Source organism: Marmota monax, unplaced genomic scaffold, assembly GCF_021218885.2.
Source record: "Marmota monax isolate L192 unplaced genomic scaffold, Marmota_monax_Labrador192_F-V1.1 WCK01_AAM20220418_F8-fsc00063, whole genome shotgun sequence".
NCBI lineage: Eukaryota > Metazoa > Chordata > Mammalia > Rodentia > Sciuridae > Marmota > Marmota monax.
The window spans coordinates 8,100,444-8,123,338 of NW_026693726.1; the positions used below are offsets into that span (position 1 = coordinate 8,100,444).

Here is a 22,895-nt window from a genome sequence, read left to right on the forward strand (position 1 = left end):
GCATTCCATAGTGCAAAAACACAAAGCTACGTTCCATTAGATTTTTTTTATTCTGTTAGATCTCTCTCTCTCTTCCTTCTTTCCCTTCCTCCTTCCCTTCTTTCTTCCATCCCTCCTCTATCTTGATCTCTTTTGCAGGGCCTCACACATGCTAAGCAAGTTCTTTGCCACCGAGCCACACGTCCCCAGCTCTTGCCAGTATTTTTGGTCTTCCTCTCTTGTCTTGCCTCAAAGTCCTGTCTATTTTCCTGAGCAATTCAGCTCAGCATTTTCTGTTCTTTCCCAGAATATCCTGCTGGGATTATGTTCCTTCTAAGTGTTCATCTTTCAGACGTTCCTTTCTTAATTGTAGATGAGCAGTAAACTGTTCAATTTTTGTTTTACCAAAATATTATTCTTTTTCTTTTTTTGTTTCATTATGAAAAAGTCTTTAAGAAAAATTAATAGATCCATAATTCAAAGAGAAACATTTCTCATTCTAGTTTTTTTTCATTTTAAATCTTGTAGGTTAAGTTTAAACTATTTTTAAAGTTCGTTTTAGGAACAAAAACGCAATGCTAATCCTGTAGGGATTGGTCAGACCTTGATTTAAAACTTTCTTTGTATTATGATTTCCTTTTGAATGTATTTTAATAAGTGAATCTTGCTAAATTTTTAAACTATTGTGTGTATGTGTGTTAGTGTGTGTGTGTGCGGAGGATTGAACCCAGGACCTACATGTGGATTTTTGCAGTACACCCATGTGAACACTGCGCAGATGCACTCTTTTCGACAATATATATATATCCCTAGGGTTAGGGGTATAGCTCAGTGCTAGAGCATGGGCCTCTCATGTGCTGCAAAAGATCCATATTTTTTGTAGGTGAGGGTTACTGGGGATTGAACTCAGGGGTACTCAATCACTGAGTCACATCCCCAGCCCTATTTTGTATTTTTTATTTCGAGACAGGATCTCACTGAGTTGCTTAGAGGCTTGCTTTTGCTGAGTCTGGCTTTGAACTTGAGATCTCCTGTCTCAGACTCCAGAGCCACTGGGATTATAGACCATGCCACCGTGCCCAGCTCAAAGATCCACATTTGACATACTTTAACTATTTTAACTCAAATAACATCACTCTGAAGTATACTACCAAAATATGAATCAAGAAAAGCAGAAGAAAATAGATTTTAGTTTATTCAATCTCACATACTAGAAGAAAAGTTTGCATGAGAAAGCACCAAAGAGGTAATTTTTTTTTAATTCCAAATATCACAAACTCTTGGTGCAAAATGGATCCCACAGATTCCTCTATTTATAAATTGCTTTTCACTACTTGTTGGCTGCCTGTGAAAATTTGATTGAAATAACTCAAAAGTTCCTACAAAACTAGTCTTCTCCACCCATGCTGTTCTGACTGATGTAGCCAGCCCATAATAGCCCCTCACTACATGACTCCAGTATGGTGGCCTAGGCCTCCGACACCTCTAACCTTCCATCATCTGGTTGCTGTAATCCCCACTGCTGGCCCCTGTTGTGGAATTTGGGAACAGTTCTATGTGTCTGTGTTGTATGATGGCCCTGTATCTTGACATAGCCTCCACAGCTTATTTGTAGTAGCAAATTGAACATCTGCTTTGCCTATCATTACTCCATCAGGGCTAGTCTCAGAATGGACACTCACCATGTTGAGTGAAGTTGTAGATATTGTTCTCAGTTGCTTTGTAGGCCAGCTCCCCCACCCCGACTCCATATGGATACAGCAGCTAGTGGTGCTCTGTACATGAACTCACCATCTCCATGTCTACAGTTATACATACCTGGAGACAAACTGAGGCCTCTCCCAAATGGTCAGTGGGGAAACTGTGGCCACCACTGAGGCAGCTGAACTTCTCAAAGCCTCCATAGCCTGCCTAGTAGGCACCAGACCTCATCATCTCCAGCCCTGCCCACCTCACAATGCCATTGTAGTTCCAGTCTCTGCCTGGACAGTCATAGGGCCCTGGCCACTGCACCGACATAACTTTAGAGGCAGATCAGAGGATGAGTTAACTTCCTCCTGACTGCTTTTAAACACTTCCATATACCTATGCCCTAATCTCTCCTGTGCTTCTCAGCTAACCTGTGAGGCAAACTGTACTAGGACTCCCCTGTAGTCTTGCCTTTAGGGTCCACAGGTAACGTTGATCCTATTTGGCTTGATTTCCAGTCCTTAGAAGAACTGAACAATTTCTTCCTTTGTGCATCCAAATGGGACTCCCTGAAGCTACATGATGCTGTCATTGGTAGTGTCAGAGCTGGTGGGACCACTGTGCTTCAACACCCAATCCACCTCAGTTCTGTGTGACTGGAACATCTCAAAGAACCAGTGTCCTATGTTTTTGCTGTCTTTTCAGGGCCATTTTATTTTTTTAACATTTCTTCTGATTCAAGTTCAACAAAAGCCTCACCACTCTGTCTGCCTTCTCTAGTATAAACAAAATGGACCCCAGGACCCCAGTGTGAATTGTGCAGTCAGAAAGTTCTGCATGTCCTGAATTGAGCAGTGACAGGACAGGCCATGGAGCTTGACCTCACCTCCTTTATGGACAATTGACAGGGCACATGTCACACAAGCTTGGGCACAGATTACTGTGGCTTATGGAATAATCATGGAACCTTCAGTGGAAGACTCTTATATTAGGTAAAAAATTGTCCTCTGAGGAAGGAAGAGCTGATTTTTAATTTTATCAAGCAGCATAGCTTGGGCCAGAGAAGCCCAAATTCTCCCTGATGCTCCAATATGCAGAGGGCTCTGGGAAAGTCCAGGTGCTTCTTCTTTTTGTTCTTAACCTCCTAAATAAGACACGGTGCAGTCCTGCTTCCAAGATGGAGCCAGAAGAATGCTATTTTCTTTTCTTTCTTTCTTCTTTGGTACTGGGGATTGAACACCTGGGCGCTTGACCACTGAACATCACCTCCAGGCCTTTTGATTTTTTGAGACAAAGTCTCATTAAGTTCCGGAGCCTGGCCTTGAACTTGTAATCCTCCTTCTTCAGCCTCCTGAGTTGCTGGGATTATAGGTGTGCACCACTGCACCTGGCATATTTTCTACCATTCTTGAGAGAATACTTCTGATGCCATTCTAGGTTGACAGTTAATTTTCTCTCAGCCTTTGATGACACAATTCCACTGCCTTTTGGCTTCATACTTTCTGGTGGAAGTCTGCTTTCAAACTATTGTTATTTTGTGGCAGATGCTTTGTGTTTTCTCTCCCTACATTTTTTTTTTTTTTTTGGTTACTGGAGATTTAACCCAGGGGTACTCAATCATTAAGCTACATCCCCAGCCCTTTTTATTTTTATTTTTAATTTTGAGATAGGGTCTTGCTGAGTTGCTCAGGGCTTCACTAAGTTGCTGAGGTAGGCTTGAACTTGTAATCCTCCTGCCTCAGTCTCTCAAGCTGCTTGAATTATAGGAATCTGCCACCATGCTCAACACTTTGTTTTTTCTTTCCTGTTGCTTTAACATTTTCTCTGGCTTTGGTATTTCACATGATGTACCTAGTGTATATGATTATTTTTTTGAGGAATTGTTCTGCCTGGGATGCATGATAATTCCTGTCCCTGTGGATTCATGTCTTTCATTAGTTCTAGCATTTTCTTAGCTATTATAACTTCACACAGTCTCTCCTCCATTCTTTCTGTTCTCTAGTGTAGAACAGTGTTTGGATGCACATTAGAACTTCTCATTCTTTCTTTCCTTTCTCTTAACAGTTTTCTATTTTCTTATCTTTTTGAGTTGCATTCTTTAGAACACCTTTCAGTTCACGGCTCCTTTCTTCTTTCATGCTTATTTTGCAGTTTCACCTATTATACTACCATCTTTGCATACACATATGTATATATGTATAGTTTAATGTAGCCAGATTGTTTAATTAAATGTAGCTTTATTTTTTATAAATTCTACTTGGTTCATTGTGAAATGTATTTGGTCTTTTATTGCCCCCTCTTTTTTTGTGGTACTAAGTATTGGACCCAGAAATGCTCTACCACTGAACTACACCTTTTATTTTGAGACAGGATCTTGCTAAGTTGCCCACATTGGCATTGAACTTGAGATCTTCCTGTCTCAGCCTCCTGGATAGCTTGTATTACTGATGTGTGTCACTACATCCAGCTGTTTGGTCATTTTTTATAATCCCCCTTTCCATGTTCATTTTTTTCTATCTCTTTCAACATTTTATACATATTTTATATATGTATGTATGTTTTAATTGTGGTAAAATATACATAGCATAAAATTTACCATACTAACTAATTTTAAGTGTACAATTCAGTGGCATTAAGCATATTCACATTGAACATAGTTGTTTTATAATCTATATCTGGTAATTCTAATATTTGAAGTTTTCTGAGGTTAAATAATGCTTATTGTTTCTATTGAATCTCACTTATGGTTGTTGGTAATCTATAGGTTTGGTAATTTCTTTCTGTTTTTTGAAACTTAGATTTAATTAAACTTAACCTGTAGCAATCTTTGTAGGACTTTGTAGGAGAGAATTGGCATTTCCCTTTGCCAGACATTAATTTTCTCTGTTTGGGGTGTTTAAGATTATCTGGACTGGGCACAGTGGTCTACGCCTTTAATCCCAGCAGCCCAGGAAGCTGAGGCAGGAGGATAGCATGTTTAAAGCTAGACTCAGTAACTTAGCAAGACCCTGTTCCAAAATAAAAAAAATAAAAAGGGTTGGGGATGTCGCTCCAGAAAAATAAGAGTTGGTGCTACTCAGGAAACAAATACTAATACCAGAATTCTAGAACAGTGTTGGCAAAATAGCACTCAGGCCAAGCACCTCTTTTTATTAATAAAGTTTTATTGACCCATGGCCATGCCTATTCATTATACACGGTCATTCATGCCCATTTATTTACAAATGGTCTAAGTCTGCTTTTGTGCTACAATGGTAGGTTTAAGAGGTTGCAATTGACCCCCATATGGCCCACAAGCCTAAAATATCTATTGTATGAACCTTTAAGAAACCATTCATGGTTGTTCAGGGAAATACTGTCTTTAGAGCCTGCACAAACAGGTGGGGTAAACCTGAGACTTAAACAATGCTTTGCATTGAAAGGGTGTCCCTCATGAAAGCAGGCACATAGTTAGTAACTTCTCAAGAAGACCATTGTTATTGTTTGGATACAAGGTGTCCCCCTCAAACTCCAGTGTTACTACAGGAATATCAAAGGCAAAACAATTAGATTGTGAGAGCTGTAACCTAATCATTCCATCTAGTTTGAATGGACTCAATAGTGGTTAACTGTAGGCAGGAGGGGCATGACTGGAGGGGGTGGGTCATGGGAGTGTGCCCCCCCCCCCTTCCTTGCTGCCATGTGGAGGAGTAGCTTCCCTCCTCCAAGCTCTCTGCCATGATGTTTTGCCTCACCTTGGGCCTAGAATAATGGCGTTGTCTATCTATGGATGGAGACATCGGAAACCAAGAACCAACCCATCCTTTTTTGCCTCTAAGTTGTTCTAGTTAGATGATACAAAAGCTGACTAAAACAACCATCATTATTGTTTTTATCATTATTACTACTAATATTTTCCATTGGAGCTATGGAAAATTGTCCTTTGGCTTGTTTTGCAAGTTGGATATTTTTTTCCTAGTCCACCCTTTCACTGCAAAGTGAGCCTCTTTGAAAGTTTAAGCATTATTTAAGTCTCAGGTTTACCCCTTCTCTTTGTGCAGGCTCCAAAGACCGTAGTTCCCAGAACAATCATGAAAGGTTTCTTAAAGGTTCATACAATAAATATTTTAGGCTTGTGGGCCATATGGGGGTCAATTGCAACCTCTTAAATCTACCATTGTAGCACAAAAGCAGACATAGACCATTTGTAAATAAATGGGCATGATGACCATGCATAATGAATAGGCATGGCCATGTGTCAATAAAACTTTATTTATAAAAATAGGTGCTTGGCCTGAGTGCTATTTTGCCAACACTGTTCTAGAATTCTGGTATTAGTGTTTCCTGAATAGCATCAACTCTTATTTTTCTGGGGGAGGAGGAAGGTACATGGTTAATTTTGTTTTGTTTTACTTTTTATATTTCTGGAAATTTTCTTTATTATCTTGAAAGTTAATAAACTCATTTGACACATTTAACATTTCAATTTATCCAACATCTCAGTGTTTTGCAATGGAAGGATTTAAAAAAATATATCTTCTATCGTTCCTGTAGCAAAATCCCACAATTTCTCTTCCCTCTTTAGTTGATATATGAGCTCAACAAAAACTCATAAGTTAGCTAAATGATAGCCATCTGATTTTCCTTAAGCATCTCTTGAGTTCTTTAACATCTTGTCATAACAATTTATAGTTTCTTTTGCCTCTGAGAATTTATAGTCTCAAAATAGCAAGATTTCCAATGATAAATGCTAAGATTCTGACTTCTTTTCTGTTATGTCAGAGGATGGAGTATAGACAGTCCCCACCTGACTTAATGATGATTAGACTTATGAGCTTTCAATTTTATAATGGGTGTGAAAGCATACCTGAGCAATTATTCAGTTTTTCCACTTTCAGTACAGTATTCAAAAAACTAACTACATGAGATAGTCAAAACCTTATGAAATTGTGGGGAAAATAAGAATTTTATAAGATACTCATTATTCAAATATGACATAAACTGAAATGTGGCATGGCTTAGAGGGGATGATGTAATTTAAGGAAAGGGAATGCATTTGATTTTAGTGCAAGGAATATCCTCCTTTAGGCAACAGAGGTTTGATGACACATGGTCCAGTTGCTATATTGAGATTTTTTAAAAACAGCTTTATTGAGATAACATTAACATATGAAAATTCTATATATTTCAGATGCACAACTTGATGTTATGATATACGTATACATTTTGAAATGATCACCATGATGAAGCTAATTAGCATAACCATTACCTCTAATTATTACTTTGTGTGTGTGTGTGTGTGTGTGTGTGTGTGAGAGAGAGAGAGAGAGAGAGAGAGAGAGAGAGAGAGAGAAGGTATGTGGGGGAGAGAGATATGATGGACTTTTCAGTGAGAACAATCAGTGCTATAGTGTGTTGTATTTATGCAGCATCGGTAGTATTGTAAACATGTTTTCCAAGTTTAAAGTTTTAGAGTCAACCTACATTGACACAGCAAGGAAGGCCCAGCTATCATTAAGGAAAATGGTGAATCTTACAAATCTGGGAGTTTCAGAGGTCTGCACACAGCTGCCTGTGGCTGGGAGGACAAAACCCTCCAGGAGTAATCTTGTCTCTGTCTTAGTAGTAGTATGAGGGGTGAGAGTTTGAGGGAGAATTTATGTTTTAAAAGTTTTGGTATGTTCTAAGACTTTTAAAACTCTCTGAATCTTTTTTTTTTTTTTTGATACCAGGGAGTTCAATCTCAGGGGCACTCAACCACTGAGCCATATCTCTGGCCCTATTTTGTATTTTATTTAGAGACAGGGTCTCACTGAGTTGCTTAGCACCTTGCTTTTGCTGAGGCCAGCTTTGAACTCGTGATCCTCCTGTCTCAGCCTCTCTAGCTGCTGGGAATACAGGCATGCACCACTGCACACGGCCTCTGGATCATTTTTATAACCTTGCTTTAGAAAGAGTTATCCTGTAGTTCTTTTATTTCACAATATTTATGGAACATTTCCTACATTCCATTTGTCAGGCACTGAGGAAGAGAACAAGAGAAAAATATCCTTGTCCCCATGTGGCTTATATTTCACTAGGGGAGAATGTGCCTTTCTACAAATGTCTTTAGCAATCAGGGAAATGCAAATCAAAACTATCCTGAGGTTTCATCTCACTGCAGTCAGAATGACAGTCATCAAGAATATAAATAATAATAACTATTGGTGAGATTGTGGGGAAAAAGGTATGCCCATACATTGTTGGTGGGATGGCAAATTAGTGTAATATGAAGATTCTTTTAAAAACTAGGATTGGAACCACCATATGACCCAGCTATCCCACTCTTTGGTGTCTATCCAAAAGAACTAAAATCAGCATGCTATAGTGATTTGTGCATACCAGTGTTTATAACAGCACAATTCACAATAGCCAAATTATGGAACCTAGGTGTCCCTCAAAAGATGAATGGAAGCCAGACACAATGGGGCACACCTGTAATCCCAGTGGCTCTGGAGACTGAGACAGGAGGATCATGAGTTCAAAGCCATCCTCAGCAAAGGCGAGACAGCGAGGTGCTAAGCAGTTCAATGAAACCGTGTCTCTAAATAAAACACAAAATAGGTCTGGGGATGTGGCTCAGTGGCTGGGTACCCCTGAATTCAATCTCCAGTACCCCCCCAAAAAAGAGATGAATGGATAAATAAAATGTTGTATACATATACAATAGTGTTTAACTCAGCCATGAGAAGAGTGAAATTATGCATTTGCTGGTAAATGGATGGAACTGGAGGACATCATGCTAGGTGAAATAAGTCAGACTCAGAAAGTCAAGAGTTGAAGGTTTTCTCTCCTATGTGAAAACTAAAGAGAAATAAGGAATGACAAAAAACGGGGGGGGGGACCTAATGAAAATAGAATGTATAATTGTGTATAATTTAGAGGAAGAAAGGAGGGATGGGGAAGGGGAGGAACTACAAAATGAAATTGACTAAATTATGCTATGTCAATGTATGAATATGTCACAGTGAATTCTATTTTTATATATAATTATAGAACATAAATTAAAATGAATTAATAAAATGTATTAGAAAAATAATAAATGAATAAATTAGAAAAAATAAATTAATAGAAGGAAAACCAATACAGTAAAGGAAGAGGATTGGGAGAAGGTAGAGGGGAGGTAAAAGGGTAGTACTGAGGATTGAAATGGAGCCAAGTATGTTATATGTACTAATGAATATGTCAAAATGAACTCCACAGTGGTGTAAAACTCTAATGTACTAGTAAAAGCGTAAATAAATTATCTTTTGAAACAATCCTTAAAAAAATAAAAAACATCCAAATTTTCCAAAATTTCTTAATAAAAATTATATTGAAAAAAAGACAAAAGGGAAAGGATTTGGGATATCATTGATATCTCCATCACGTTTAGCAACAGTAGGTTCTAAGGCCCTGTATACTTTGGTGATTCCTAATTCTCTATCTTCAGTCCAGATCTTATTCCACAGGGTCAGTTCTGCATGTAGGGGTGTCTAATGAACATCACAAACCCCATCTTCCTGCAGTATCCTGCAGCTCCATCAAAACACACTCCTTCCTTTTTCCATCTCCCTCCTCTTCTCTCATCCTCCCACCATCTAGGAGCAATCACTGGAAGCTCAGGCTGGCTGACTGTACCTCCTGTGTAGCTAGAGCTCAACTTCCTGTCTAGGTATCCTACCCACCACTCCTCAGTCACCATCTCTCACTTGGATTATTGCAACATGCTTTTCAATGCTCTCCAATCCATCCTCCTACACAGCAGCCAGAGCCTTGTCTCAAACAGAAACTATCACCTCATTGATCTGCCTAAAGACATTCAAGAGTGTCTTAGACTGTTCTGTGCTAATGGAGGAATAATTTATGATGAACACAAAATTGTTGGCTTGTGGTTCTGGAGGCTGGGAAATCCCAGATCAAGTCTGGCAGCAGATGGGACATTTTGGAAGGCAGGAGGTCAAGAGCACAAGAGAATGAACCTACTCCTACAGCCCTTTTTTATAATGGCACTACTCTATTCATGAGGGCTCATGGCCATTCTAGGCTCTGGGGTCCTACCTTCTTCATTCGAATCTTGATACTACTCCTTCCTTGGGCAAGTTATTTAACTTCTTGTAAGCTCAGTGAACACCTGCGACATGGGGATCATGGTGAACTTAACTTGTGGGTTGTTGGAGACTTGTATTTTGCCCTGTAGCACCTCGTACTCTGTCTCTCACCATCTGGTCTCAATGAGGTTCTCTGAATGGCCACCCCATGCCCTCTGCTTGTCGCTGCCCTGCTCTATCTTGATGACACACACCCACTTTGTCATCCTGGTAGATTGTCTGTGAGAGCATGAGCTCCACCATTGTGGAGACCACTGCCCTGTTTTCTACAATATTCCCAGTGTTCTCTACAGTGCTTGGCAATGGGAGGGCCCAGTAAAAAATGAGGAACACCTGAGACAGATGCAGAAGTCAGTTAATCTGGCTTGACCTTGGGAAGAACATTCTGACCTTGAGGTCTCAGGGACCCTGGAACAACCCTGAAACACCCGAGCAAGACAGCTCCACCTCTGGCAATGCACCAGTCATTGTATAATTTAGAAGATCTTTAGTAAGTTTATTCTTTCATCGACCCTTAAGAATGCTGGTTTCTCCACCGCATGACTCAGCTATACCATTGAAGAATTTAGGGTAATTTTGGGGTGGCATTAGAATTTACCTTGAAGAATTTAAGTCATCTTACCATAACGATACATGCATACTGATATTTATGGCAGCACAATTCACAATAACTAAACTATAGAAACAGCCTAGGTGTCCACCAGTGGATGAATGGGTAAAGAGAATGTAGTATATACATACAACAGAGTTTTATTCAGTCATAAAGAAAAATTAAACTATGCCACTTGTAGGAAAATGGATGGAGCTAGAGACCATCATTAAGTGAAAAAGTCAAACTCAGAAGGCATGTTTTCTCCCATGCAGAAGCTAGAGAGGAAAAAAGGAAAACAAAGGTGGGGGTGGATCTCCTAAAAACTCAAAGGAAGATCAGTAGAGGAAAAGGACCAAGGAGTGGGAGGCAGAGAAGGAGGGGAAAATGTTGGGGAGTGATATTGGCCAAACAATATTGTTATACTGTGTGCATGTATGAATATGTAATAATAAATGCCATCAATATGTACAATATAATGCACCAACAAAAAATGTGGGAAAAATGCTGGTTTCTCAGCCATATTTCTAACTTAAATAACATTAGGAGACATGTCTACACATCTGAATGGTACCAGATAACCTGTAGGGGGGTTTAGGGCTGCATTTGTGGAGTGCCATGTAGTCCTGGGTAGGCAGTGTCTCTGCTGGGAAATTGCCTTATTTTATGGGGAAGTGTTTTTTATTCATCGATGCCCCCATGTAAACCTGCCACAGGACCAGCCCTCCTCCTGCAGGGAGGAGCTCTCAGCTGAGACGGGTGGACCCCTCTCATGGTGTGACAGGAGCTCAGGCAGTGATTTGGCTCCTTTAAGAGTGGGGACAGGCTGCTGGAGTTCCAAGGCTCCCACTGCTCACAGCCAGCAGCAGAGCCCAGCTGTCTGCAGCCCCGAGGGGACTTCACTGTGTTTACACGGATGGTCATATGGTAACCTCTTCCAGCTCACGGGCAGGCTGCACAGTTACCTCATCTGCAGTCCAATGACTTCATCCACGTAAAATGTAGCATGTGGGAACTAGGAGCTGAGCAGGGCCAGCCTCTCACTGGAGCCCAGGAGAAGCTGTCCTCCATGTGGGCTCAGGGAATCAGCCCTAGAGCTGTCCACTTAGTAATTATTTCCAGCCCAGAGCTGACTCAGAGCCAAGTGGATGTGTTCTCCTGGGAGGGGAGCTGGGAGGCGCCTTGCAGACACGTGTACCCACACCTGGAACTTGCTTATCGCAGGTGATTCCTCCTCCCCCACCCCAGTTGGGCCACACTGGGTAAAGCGGCTGTTGCCTCAGATTCTTAGGCAGGAACCTCCAAAATGTTGTTGCACAAACAGGATGCAAAACACAAGGAGAGAGAAAAAGGCACATGGTGTTCTAACTTGGGGGCGGAAGCATCACTAGATTTTTTTTTTTTATTGTTTATCACTATCTTTGAATTATATTTGTTCTCCCCCTCCAAAAAATATTGCATGTGATGACTAGGAATATAAAATAAATTACCTTTGCCATAGGCTGCTGGGTTTATTAGCCCCTTTCAAGCTCTTCACCATGTAAAGGACAGGTTGACCTACAGTTGTCTCCTCCTTCCAGCAGGCTCCCTCTCTCTCTGTAACAGGAGCTCGGCTATTTGTGCATTTAACAGTTTAACCCTTTGAGTCAATCCAAGGTTCTGTATTCTTTCTGGGATTTCTTTTGGGAGAGCATTAAATTTTTTTCCAGCTTTATTGAGATACAACGGACATTTTAAAAATGTATATATTTATCGTATACAACAGCATGTTTCAATGTATGTATACTTTGTGAAATGATTAGCACAATCAAGCTGATTATCCTACCCATCCTTTCACATACTTGCCACTGTGTGTATGTGTGTGTTTGTGTGTGTGTGTATGGTAAGAACATGTAAGATCTACACTCTTAGCCATTTCCAAGTTCAAAATACATTATTATTAACTATCGTTACAATGCTGTACAATAGATTTCCAGAACTTATTCATCCTGTATCACTGAGCCTTCATCCTCTTTGACCAGGCATCTTACATTGTAAGGCAGCTGATTCATGTTATGCACATCTTGTGTGTGTGTGTGTGTGTGTGTGTGTATGAAAACAGATGAAAAAACAAGCCCAGGAAATAAAATGGAAAGAACAACACAAAAGTTAAATAGCCCTAGAGGTCAAGAATTTATTTGGATAAGCTTTGCACAGCAAAAAAAGACTCTTGAAGGGGAAACTGCTCATCTTAAAGAGCAAATGTTAATAAACTTACCGGCATCCCCCTGATTGCATGAAGCTCAATTAGCAATACAGGACCCATTGCCCTTGTTCTTTAAATGCAGGACAAAACCAGTTATTAGTGTGGTATCTAAGTCTTGTGGGGGCGGGAGGCAAAGTCATGGCTATAATGAGCAAAAAAGCAGGGGTCATTATTTTGATGGTGTGTTTGCTGTTGACTCCTGGTTGTGCACTTGACATATTCTTTCTTATTAGCAAGCTTGGAACAGCGGTGGAGAGTGTTCAAATGATTTTCCCCCAAAATCTGAGCTTTAGGACAGTTCTTCTACATGTAGATGAATACCCCTCTAAGCAAATTGCCTCCCAGCCTGTCCAAAATCACCTCTGCTGCTGGCAAATGGTTTTTCAGAGTAAGGTAAGCACTGCAGAGAACCCGAGGCTGTATATTTAAACGATTACAGGCCTGTGTGTATTTCAGCCTCCTGCTGCATGGTCCTGAGCAAGATGGTGTAATATGTGCATTTTACATATCAATAGCAGAGGAGGCTGTTTCCAGATGGCTGTACCTATTTCAAAGCCACCTTTTTATTCAGAAGGAAGACTGTGTGACCTCCCTCCAAGTAAATGTGTTTTGTAAGCCCTGGGAATGAATGCTTAAAAAATGGTCCTGGGCTATATTTCATGTCCAGTCCAACGTGTTGTGTGTGCACAGCTGTTCGGGGCTGGCATGTGGTAGCATATTAAAAGGAAGATTACCATTTCCAATTTTTTCCCCTTCTGAAAGCTTGATATGCATATATGAAACTTGTGGAAAAAAAATAGGCATAATGAGACAGGGAAGCTGGGTCTCAAGGCACTAGTCGGTGCACATCTGGAGTTTGTAGCATTCTAGAGATAGTTACTTATTCCCAGGAGCCGCAGCCGGAGTGGGAATGGTAGCCCGGTATCCATGGTGAGCTTCCCTATCTCACCGTGCCAGGTGTGCGTGTGTGTTATTTCTTGGAAAGGCTGTCCTCTGAGGGGATGGGGAGGGGAGAGGACAAGAGAGGAGAGAAGGGAAAAAACAGAAGGGAGGTAATTAGGCACCACCTTGCCCAGCAGAGCCAGCTCAGGCGTCTGAAATTGAGGATGGGTATTGGAAGGGCGCTGGTGGAGTCAGATGATGCATTCAGAGTCTTCTTGCCGCCTGCCAACTCCAGGCTTGTTTCTATGGGTACGAGGCCAGGGAAGAGAAACCCTGGGGTCAGAAAAGGCGCACAGATAACAATACCAAGCAGGATGGGCCTTGCTCCTTGCCTTTGTGCAGTTTCATTTTAATCTTGAACTGGCAACCTGATTGCATGCTGGTCCCTCTACCCCAGTTAGGAAATTGGAAATGTTTAAAATCTTGTAAGCTGTTATTTAGAGAAGGCTTCATGGAATATTGCTTTCATTGCATAATTGGCCGATCTTTCTATTCCCATTTAGCGGACAGAGAAAGTGAGGAGTTGGAAACTGTATGGACCCGCCTTATAATAAGAGGGAAATGGCACAACTGGGAAGTTTTCCCAAGAAAAGAATTTGTTATAAATTTCATAGATCCAGGACATGCGTGATTTTTCTTTCTTTCTTTCTTTTCTTCTCCCCCCCCCCCCACCCCAAGCTTCAAGATTGTGAAGTTCCAGATGCTCTCTGTAAAAAGCAATGCCCCACAGGGAGGGGAAGTGTGAGGTCCGGCTTGAGGCCACCCTTATAAAGGGCTATAAACAGCAGCTGCTTCTATTGTGCGTGCCAAGTGCTGCCTATTAGGGTAGGTCTCCGAACTCCTTGTTTCTTTCTCTTCAACCAGATGTGACCAAGCGGGAGTTTGTCAATTCAGAGGTGGACCCCAGATGGTGGGAACCAGGAAGCGGAGGGGGCACAGGGGGCTCTGGGGAGGCACTCGCCTCTTTCTGCGATGCTTTGGCTTCCATCTCTGCGTCTCATCTGCATTCCCTCCGCTCCCGGTTCTCTATAGAGGAGGCTGAGAGGAAAAGGGGACCCGAGTGTGTGATCTGCAAGCTCAAATGTGGGCATGTGGTGGGTGCACGACACACTGGAGGGGAAAGGTGACAGCAAAAGAGCACTCAGAGGAACCCCATTTAAATACCCCCACAGGGAGGGCATGAAGAGGGTAAATAAATGAGCCCCATGCTGCTTAGACCAAGCAGGACTGGAGGGCGAAACAAGACGATGTGGGCTGGAAGAGACAGAGACGTTTCTCTCAGCCTCACCTGACAAGGGCTTATCAGTTCTTGGGTTAGCAGGGCATAAACTGTCATTCTCAACCTCAGAATCCTGCAAATCTAGTAACTTGTGCACACGCGTATTTACCCATTTGCCATTTAAGAAACCGAGTTCAGACATTCTTAAACCCTTATTTCTCTTTCCCTTTTTGGTTCTTCTCCTGTGGTAGAGGACCTTGGAGACACGACTGAAAACAGCTGTCTGCATAAGTTCCCTAGCTAGGAAGCCCAGAGGGGGAGATGGGGAAGGAACATCTTTCACAGAGCCCTCGACAGTCTCTGCATGCAAGTAACACGGCCCAGGCAAGTGGTCCTCAAAGTAACAGCCTCTGTTGTTTTGCCCTTTCCTTCTCATGGAGATGATGAGAATCGTTGAAAAGTTGATCTTCTGAAGTGCTCAACTGTATTGCCAGAACTGTTTCTGTCACAGCGATTTCCCAATTATACAAGCAAATTCTCCAACACAGCTGGTAGAAGTAGATGGGTGGAGTGATACAGAGAACAATTCAAAAGTACAGGGGATGGCCGAATTAAAGATTTGAATAGGTCATGGCACATCATTCCTATAGATGCCAGAGAAACTCTTGCATAGGTGTATATGGAAACAAATGTATAAAGATGTTTCAGTTGGAGTTGGCGGCAACATAAGTACTCAAAATTTGGGGTACTCAAAATGTGTCAGGAGTTTATGGTGGAATATCATGCAGCAATTGTCATCATGAAGAACCACAGTTCTTTTTTTAAAAATTGATTTATTTTTTAGTTGTAGTTGGACACAATACCTTTCTTTCACTTATTTATTTTTATGTGGTGGTAAGGATGGAACTCAGGGTCTCACATGGGCAAGGTGAGCTCTCTACCACTGAGCCACAACCCCAGCCCTGAACCACAGTTTCTTCAGAAAGAAATGAAAATGCAGGCAGCAGAAGAATACAATCTATAGAATGATACCTGTTAGTCAGCTTTACATTACTGTAACAAATTCCTGAGATGAATCAACTTAAAAAGAGGAAAGTTTCATTTTGGCTCACAATTTTAGAGGTTTCAGTCCATGGTTGCTGTAAGCTTATGGGGAAGCAAAATATCATGGCAGAAGCATGTGGCAAGGATACTGCTCACCTCATGTAGGGAAACATAAGGTGAGGAGGGGCTGGGGTCTAAATATCCCCTTTCAGGGCATGTCTAAATGATCTAACTTCCTTCTACTAGGCCCTACTTCTTAAAGACTGGGACATTCAAAATACAAACAATAGCAATACCACTTTAATAATGTTAAGGAATGTATATTAATACAAACAATACTGTATTTTTATATCTCCAAGGGCAAATTCCTAATACGTTTGATGAGTGTCTATTGGTTGGGGAGAAAGGAAGGAGACAAGACCCTGGGTATCAAGAATAAAGGGAGCCAGGCATGGTGATGCACGCCTGTAATCCTAGCGACTTGGGAGGCTGAGACAGGAGGATTGCGAGTTCAAAGCCAGGCTCAGCAAAAGTGAGGCACTAAGCAAATCAGTGAGATCCTGTTTCTAAAGAAAATACAAAATAGTCTGGGGATGTGGCTCAGTGGCTTAGTGCCCTTGAGTTCAATCCCAGTACAAAAAAAGAAAAGAATAAAGGATAAAGTAAAAATTAAATAAAGAAGAGAGTAGTATGGTTTGAACTGACCAATGATGATAATTAATGGGCCACAGAGTAAAGAAGCCATTAATTCAGTTGCACTTAAATTCGTAAGTATAAAAATTTCCTTTCTCTGTCTCTCCCCTATCTACCTGCCTAAAAAATAGCAGGGTTTCTGTGGTAAGAAGTACTAAAGAAATGCACAATTCATATATAATATTATCATCAACAATCAGTCATCAAATACTCTTTAGACCTATACTGTGGGTTTAGTCCTGCACTAGATATGACAGAAGCATGTGAAAGCATATGGTATTGTCTTTGGCCTTATCATGCAGATTGGAAATTTTATGTGAAAAATAACCTGCAATTCAAAACAGCTTTTAATTAAGGCCCAAACTGTGGAAGATATACCACATGAGCTGCATGAGGTTTGAAAAAAAAAAAAAAAGATGGTAAGGAAAGCAGTGGTCTGAGAAATTTTCCTAGAGAAAGACGGTCTACATTGGCCCTTATAGGAGATGGGGGTTGCTTTGGTGGAGGGATAGAGAACTGAAGCCTGGGAGCAGCTGTATTCAGAAAATGCAAGTTTGAGGTGTGAGTTGGGGTGTAGTATCCACTTACCCTCTGGTAGCGTTCAGCTCTGGGGACTGTGCCTTGTCCCCAGGGTTCTGCAGGAGGCCATTGGCAAAACCTTGTTCAGGCTTCCCTGCACCCTGTTCAGCATGTGGGTGCTTGAGAGTGAGATTTGGGATTTGGTCACGAGAACCTATCTGTCGCCACAGGCATCCCTGTAACTTTATTTGCCCTTTCAGACTTGGGCTGTCTCCCAACATTGCTCCATTGCTCCCTCTGTGAGAAAAAGGGAAGGGGTCACGTCTTAAGGCAATAGGCCTACATTAGCAACGTTGCATAGACAGTTCTCTGCATGCCACAGACAGATCTTCCAGTGATCATTTAAAAAGGCCTTTTAAAAGTCAAAATCATACTTGTGTGAATTTAAAGAGTTGACTCACTATGGTTTCTTAAGGAAACCAGGAGTCCCAGTCCCCTCCCTCCCATTTCTCCCTGCTCAGACATAGTCACTTGAAGCTGTGTGGATAGATTCCTTTTGTATTTACATCTATATTTCTGCTTAATGGGTGTGATATTGCTGCCTTTTGATTTTTTTTCGTTTTAGGCACTATTTATGGACTTCATATTGTGTAAGAAAAAGGTCAGTTAGCTTTCTTTCACTTCCTCCCTTGGCCATGAACATTTCCTATCCCCCATTTCCCCAGGTACTTTATATATTATAATTTGGTTGGATCAATATTCAGAGTATGTTATTCGAAACTGAGCCTTTCAGCAACTATGATTATTTTTTCTTTTCCAGGTAACTTTTTGATCTCTGGATCTAGTGGCCATATCCACCAGCAACACGGAAATATGACTAATGCAATTGTAGGATTAATTCTTCATATTATTCAATTTTAATTCTTCTACATCTAAACTTAAAAACGGACAGTTTTTGAAAACTTTTGAGTATGTTTGGCATACCTTGGGTATGTAAATCGCTTTTCATTTTCTAATTTAATGAAAACTCAATATAGCTGAAATAAGTATTCTAAGAAATTTTAGTGTGCAAATTGTGATGGGTGGCAAATGCAAAAAACACATTGGATCTGAAAGATTTAGTTTAAAAAAGAACATAAAATATCTCGTTACTAATATTTATGTTGATTTTATGTTGAAATCATATTTTGGGTATATTAAGTGTGATGTACTATTAACCCAGTAAGTTCCATTTTTGTGTGTGTGTGTGTGGTTCTGGGAATTGAACCCATGGCCTTGTGCATGTGAGGCAAGCACTCTACCAACTGAGCTATATCCCCAGCCCCCTATGTTTTTAATTCTGCAAATATTTCAACAAAATTGACATAGGTGCATTAAAATAGATTGGAAAACTTAATCCATAGCTTACATATTATTAAAATAATTATTATTATTAGAATTATATTCTTTTTATCATATCATGTCTTTATTATATATTATCTATTAAATTTGAGTTTTCAGTTGGGCATTGTGGTGCACACCTGTAATCCCAGTGGCTCAAGAGGGTAAGGAGGAAGATCCTGAATTCAAAGCCAGCCTTGCAAAAAGCAAGGCACTAAACAACTCAGTGAGACCCTTTCTCTAAATAAAATACAAAAAATAGGGCTGGGAATGTGACTCAGTGGTCGAGTGCCCATGAATTCAATCTCTGGTAACCACCTCCCCCTCCCCCCCCACAAAAATTGAGTTTTTATAGGTGTTTCACATCTGGGGTGATGGGAAAATATAAATGAAAATGAATTTCAGTTGGCTTTTTAAAACATGATTATAAACTGTTGAAAATGGCACATTTCTATTGGATATGGCTGTGTGGTATTACATTTCATTTATTTGTTTTGTTTTTCTGTGAATTTATCGACCTCCAATCCTACAGCAGTGCTCTGAGTTTCCTCTTGGGATGGGCATTCCCACCAGCATTCTGTATCCTGTGTCCTCTGATGAACTCTCATCTGGACTGGCAGCTGTCATCCTCAGGCTCCCCTTCACTAACATCCTGGAAATACTTACATTGTTCAACTCTGTTCATGCCTGTTTACTGAACCTCATGACTTTTCCCTTTTTGTTTAATGAAACACCCTTTCCAGTAGTTTCCTAAGAAAAGTGTGTGGGAGGTAATTTTTTTGCAACCTCTTACATTTGAAAATTCTCTATACACCCTTGATGTAGTTTGTCTGGGTAGGTGTGTCCTGTACGGAAATAATTTCTCAGAAATTGGAAGCCACTGTGCCATTGTCTTCCAACTTGTTGTGTTGCTGTTGAAGTTCTAAGTCGTTTGATTTGTTATCCTTTGTATGCACTGTTTCTCTTGCAGGTATTGCTCTGTGTCTCCTTGCAGAATCACCTTTTTTTTTTTTTCTTTTTTCACCAACGCAGCAAACTTTCATGATGATGTGTCTTGGTGTGAGCCACACCCTTCAATTTCTGGAAATTTCCTTGACTTACTTCTTTGGTGATTTCCTACCCTCCATTTTTTTCCATTTCTTCTCTTTTCATTTGCATGAAATAGTTATTGGTCTCTACGGGTCTCAAATTGTCATATCTTTTCTCTTTTATTTTCCACTTACGTCTTTTGCTCTCCTTTCTAAAAAGTTTCTTTGACTTTTTTTTCCAACTCTTCTGCTGAGTTATTTATTTATATAACATATTTTTGATTTCTCAAAGCTCTTTTTTTTCTCCTTGACTGTCTTTCTTTTTTAATTGCATCTGGCTCTTGTTTTATGGATATGTCTTTTCTATATCTCCTTCTTCAAGAATGATAATGTTTTTCTTTTCCTTACATACCCTCTGTTTCTTCCCAATTCCATTTCTTCTGTGTGCTTGATATCTCTTTATGATAAAGGATTCTCTAGATGGATAGAATTCTGGGGTTGTTTGTGCCTGTTTAGTTGCATGCGGTTGAGCTTCTAAGAGCAGGGTGCTGTGGGGGAAATCCTCAAGTGAGTTAGTTGCTTTAGGTATTTCCTGGAGAGCTGGTCAGATTTTCCAGAAGAGATTTGGTCAGTCTGGCAGGTAAAATCTTGGCTGCCTGACTCCTGGGAGTTGACTTGAGGGCTTGGGATTTCAACATTTAACATGTGGACATTCACTAGCCCTTGTTTTCATAGGGCACCCCAGCCTGCTCTTGGCTGCCTCTGCCAGTATCTATTTCTGCATTAACAAACTTCATGGTTTGAGACAACCATTTTATTTTGCTTCTGATTTTTTTCTCTTTTTAAAATTTTATTTCTTACATACATAACAATAGTGGAATGCATTACATTCATAATTATCCATTCACAGCACAGTTTTTTTGTAACTCTGTATGTAAAGTATGTTCACACCAAATTATGCCATTACACATGAGCTCTCTTAATTTTTTTTTTGCATACAATTCTTAATACACCTTTATACCACCATTTATCATATCTCTGTTTGTATATAAGGTATGCCAACTAGGATGCTCCTGATCTTTAATATCAGGCTTTTGGCAAGCTTGGTTGGGTGGTGTGTTCGGTTACATGGCCTCAGTTGGTGCAGCTGGGACTGAGGGTTCATTTCTATGTGGTTTATTCCCTGCATGGCTGGAGCTCCTTGGCCTCTCTGTCTCTTTCCATCTCTCTGTCTCTTCTCTGCCTTTGCCTGTCTTTTTCCAAGGTGTTTTACCCTCTAGGGCCTCTGTGTGGCTTGGGCTTCTGATAGCATGGAGGTCTCTGTGTGGTCATATTATTTACATGTTGCCAACTTCCAGTGGGCATGAAGCAGAAGCTGCTAGTGCTTAGAATTGGCACGGTTCTCTTGCCTTGTCCCTCAGATTCAAGGATATGAAAAGATAAAAGTACAGGGGATGGAACCCAGGACAAGCTAGGCAACTGCTCGACCATGGTAGAGACTTCTATCATCTTCTGGATGGAAGAGGAAGGCCACATTGCAAATGATCATGTAGCTTTAGAGAGTGTCATCCTTGGAAAATTTAATCTGCTGCAGTGTCAGATTAAAATTGACTTGAAAGAAGTTTTAGTGAGCATGATTTTCATTGGATGGGAATATTTATCAATTTTGTTTCCTCTTTATAGCTGTTCTTTATAATGTCCGTGCAACATTGTCGAAAATTCAAATGAAAGATTGTGCTCAGCCAATCTTTCATGCACCTGTAGTCCCAGGTACTCAAGAGGCTGAGGCAGAAAGAGCTCAGAAGTTCGAGGCCAGCCTACGTAACATAGACTTATTTTTTAAAATAAATAAATAAACATTTTCCCTGAGTCCTCAAATCATTTCCTTTCTTTTTGTGTCCTATTTTTTTCATGTTTTGTGGCTTTTTTTTTTTTTAATTCAGAAGGGGATCTAAATTCATTCACTTTGGAGACTTAAGATGATTTTTTTTTGTCAGTAATAGTGTTGGTTCCTATTATCTTAGTTCCAAAGGGTAAATTTTTTTGTTTAGTGGATGGTTTTATCTTCCTTTCTTGGGTGTCCATTCATCTGGGAGAAGTTGGTTTGGAGGGCAGTTTTTTTTTTCTCAGGAGTTCACTGCTTTTCAAAACAGTTCCTTATAAGCCTTTGTGGACAGGTGCTTATAGGGGCACCTCAGGTCTCCCTAAGTCCCTCCTGTGAGGCTTGGCTCTCACTTGCCACTCTCTTCCAGTTGAAGTCTGAGAACTTCCCGGATCTTTGGGCAGGATTCCACCCACTTACTTCCCACAGGGGCTTTCTTTGTTGCTGTTGAATGGTGGTTGTCAGTACTTTGATCTGTCTTTTCCACCATGATTCACACAGCCTTCCTCCAAGTTCCTAGCCCATTGAGACCATTTCCCCCCTTAATTTACATTAATGGTATCGACTTTTCTCACCACTTAGGATAACTCTATTAATATCATTTCATTGAGATTTTGGGAAGTTAGGGGCCTTAAACAAGCTCAAATTACCATCTTTTAAGTTTCATTGGTCATTTTCTTCTTGATTTGAATCAGGTCTACAAAGAAATGCTCCAAAAATTTGATTGTGTTGAAAAGAATGGGCATTTTATTTTCTATGGAAAAGAAGAGAGGAAACACCTGTAGTAGGGACACTCAATCCTGGTTGCAGGGGGTGTGTTGACGAAATGCCAGCATCCAGGCTACACCCCAGAAGCTATGATTTGATTGGCTGGGCCAGTGCTCAGCCACCAGCTTTCATACAAACTCCCCGGGGGTAGATTTGGAATTGAGTGAGCTGAGTACTATGGATCCTGAGCCTGTGAGTGTCCTGGGAATGGGGAAGAAGGAGGAAAAGGAAACATTAAAAGGAAAAAGGAAGACATCACAAGGAAGAGGGAAGAGCACCGGATTTAACCCCTGTGTCCTCAGCTTCATAGTCGGATGTTTGTGTGACCTTATGTTACTTCTTTGGGATGCTGTTTCTCTCTGCAAAATAGTAACAATGATGCCTACCTCATAGCATTGATGCACAACAAAATCAATGTTTTTATGAATGTTTTTTATGAGAAAGAGAGAGAGAGAGAGAGAGAGAGAGAGAGAATATTAGAAGAGGGGAAAAGTAACATGAAATATAGGAGAAACTCTCAAGATAGAGAATAATGGTTTTCTTTTTGTTGGCTGCCTGACCTTGACCATGAATCTAAAACATCATTTTTTTTTTTTAACAGTAAGAAACTTCAGGGGACTTTCCAGGAAGGGAACTGGGAACTGAGAGGGGCCTACAAGTGAGTTCCAGGAATTCGAATGCTCACCTCTAGGGCCATCACAATTTCATCAGCTCACTGAGTGTACCCTTATGATAGGTTATCCCTATTTCATGCCAATTCTCCCAAGAGATTGATGGGTAAGTGGAGTAAGTCTTTGAAGAAGTTTTATT

General features: G+C 40.6%; 1 pseudogene; it reads right to left on the reverse strand.

Moving 5' to 3' along the window:
- Window positions 1-1,464: 1,464 nt before the first annotated feature.
- On the reverse strand, window positions 1,465-21,807 carry LOC124103873 (heterogeneous nuclear ribonucleoprotein F-like; annotated as a pseudogene).
- Between the last annotated feature and the right edge of the window lie 1,088 nt (window positions 21,808-22,895).